The sequence below is a fragment of the Schistocerca piceifrons genome, chromosome 2 (genome assembly GCF_021461385.2).
Source record: "Schistocerca piceifrons isolate TAMUIC-IGC-003096 chromosome 2, iqSchPice1.1, whole genome shotgun sequence".
NCBI lineage: Eukaryota > Metazoa > Arthropoda > Insecta > Orthoptera > Acrididae > Schistocerca > Schistocerca piceifrons.
In genome coordinates, this window is record NC_060139.1 from 734,059,391 (window position 1) to 734,061,850 (window position 2,460).

Genomic DNA, 2,460 nt, shown 5'->3' on the forward strand with positions numbered 1-2,460 from the left:
TCACGAAATTCGATTTGTATGCGGACTATAAGGACTGAATGTGACGACTGAAAGCGATGTGTGGTAATGGTATCAGTTGTTTAAGAGTGGTCGGACAAATGTTCAAGATTATTGCAGAAGTTGCTGTTCGTCTGTTGTAACAACGAACTGCTAGGGAAAATTGACGAAAACAATCATGAAGTCTAGCATTTTGCGGTATTTCGACTGTCGGGCAGATATATAGACTTATCAGAGTGCATGACAGCGTGGTTAAATACTTCGGTTATTTTACGATTTGTGGTATTTGGGTTCCAAAACGGTTTCTCAGGCCGACAAAGCGCAACAGATGACTGTCTCTCGGTATGTTCGTTTCCGTTACGACGAGGAAGGAGCAGGCCTACTGAGCGGGATCGTGACCAGTGGGGAGACACAGGTTTCATTTGCTAACGCCGAGGCAAAGCGGCCAGCAATGGTAAATGGTCAATTAGTTTCACCAGACTACACAAATACAGAAAAGGACACCAATCTCTATCAACCAGAAAGGTTATGGCTACCCTTTTTTGTAGAGTTGTGCTTCTGAATTTTGTGGAACGTGTTCTGAAGCCTACTGAGCGCCATTAATAAAACAGGATTTCACTGCTCTTTGTTGTCCTTATATGCGTTCTATCGAATTCCAGACTCCAATTACAACTAAATTTTCATCTCCTTCAACATATTGAATATCTATTTTTGTCTCGTATTACATTTTCTCACTATCTTCACCATCTGTAACGCTAATATCAAATACAGGGTGTCGGATAAGGTATTTTTCTCTGTATCTTAAGAAAGAATAAGTGACAGGAATATTTATTTAAATAGGTAAACGTAGTTACTCTTTCTGTGCAATTATTAATATATTTTATTAAGTTGTTTTCCCCAGAGATATAATGAATATTTTTAAAATAGTACATTATTTTTCTGTCATGCAATTGGAATATATAAAACATGTAAAAATCAGTTTAAATCACGTTTCTGTCAATATTAGTTTGGAATCTAAAAACATTCAGAATTTTAGTAGTTCACGCGCCATACACTACCTCAGCAAAAGTATGTGGCCTACTAGCAGTGGACATTAATATGAGTTGTGTCAACCATTTGCCTTCATGACGGTTTGTGCTCTGCTGAGAACAGATTCAATGGGCTGTCTCAGTGTCTGTGGAGGAATGGCAACTCATTCTTCTTTCTGCATGGAATCTCATTAACTGGAGAAGAATTGTCTTCAGTGATGAGTCCCGTTTGTAATTGAGCCCCGATGTCCAGCAAGAGGTGTCTGGAGACGCCGCGGACAGCGCCGGGATACCAGCATGACTGCCGTCCGCCGTACGGCCAGACAACCAGGAGTAATGATGGTCTGGGATGTCAGTTCGTTTCATAGCAGGACCCCTTTGGTTGTCATCCATAGCACCGTTACAGCACAGCGGTACGTCGGCGATATTTTGCGCCCTGTTCTGTTGCCATACATGGGAAGCCATCCTGGTCTTACATTTCAGCAAGATAATGCCTGCCCGCACACGGCGAGAGTTTCTACCGGTTATCTTCATGCTTACCAAATCCCACCTTGGCCAGCAAGGTCGCCGGATGTCTTCATAACTGAGAACGTTTGAAGAATTATGGACAGAGCCCTCCAGCAGCTCGGGGTTCGGACGATCTAACGCCCCAGTTGGACAAAATTTGGCACGATAGTCCTGAGGAAGACATCCAACAATTCTGTGAAGCTTGCGTAAGGGATAGAGGTGGACTAACGCGTAACTGACTTCTCTCCGTCCGAACAGGCCTTGGAAGGCCCAGCGGTACCGACCGGCTGCCGTGTTATCCTCAGCCCACAGGCGTCACTGGATGCGGATAAGGAGGGGCATATGGTCTGCACGCCGTTCTCCTGGCCGTATATCAGTTTCCGAGACCAGAGCCGCTACTTCTCAATCAAGTAGCTCCTCAGTTTGCCTCACAAGGGCTGAGTGCGCCGCGCTTGCCAACAGCGCTCGGCAGACCGGATAGTCACCCATCCAAGTGCTAGCCGAGCCCGACAGCGCTTAACTTCGGTGATCGGACGGGAACCGGTGTTACCACTGTGGCAAGGCCGTTGGCCGTAATTGACTTGCTCTTGAATAAATCATCCATTTTTTTTCAAATTGTAACTATTCGTTTGTCTATACATGTACGCCACATTTACCGATTTCCGTTCTGTTCGGGTAATTCCTTCGTGGTACATCGTTTTTTCCTTCGTCTTTGAGCGTACTTCCAATGCGTGAGGGTCGTTGAACTAGCTGCTCATGACATTTACGGAATACTTTTTCAAAGCAGGTGTTTTTATTTCTCCATGCATTTCACAGGTGCAGTTCAGTTAGAAATCTGCTGTGTGATTCGAGAGTGCAGCACGGCGCCACCTACAGCTCAGAGTATTCGAAGATAGTACCAGCAGATGGATTTTCCTTTTGCGATACT

The 2,460-nt window shown here is 44.8% G+C and overlaps 1 pseudogene; it reads right to left on the minus strand.

Moving 5' to 3' along the window:
- Window positions 1-1,985: 1,985 nt before the first annotated feature.
- LOC124778518 lies at window positions 1,986-2,103 on the minus strand (annotated as a pseudogene).
- Between the last annotated feature and the right edge of the window lie 357 nt (window positions 2,104-2,460).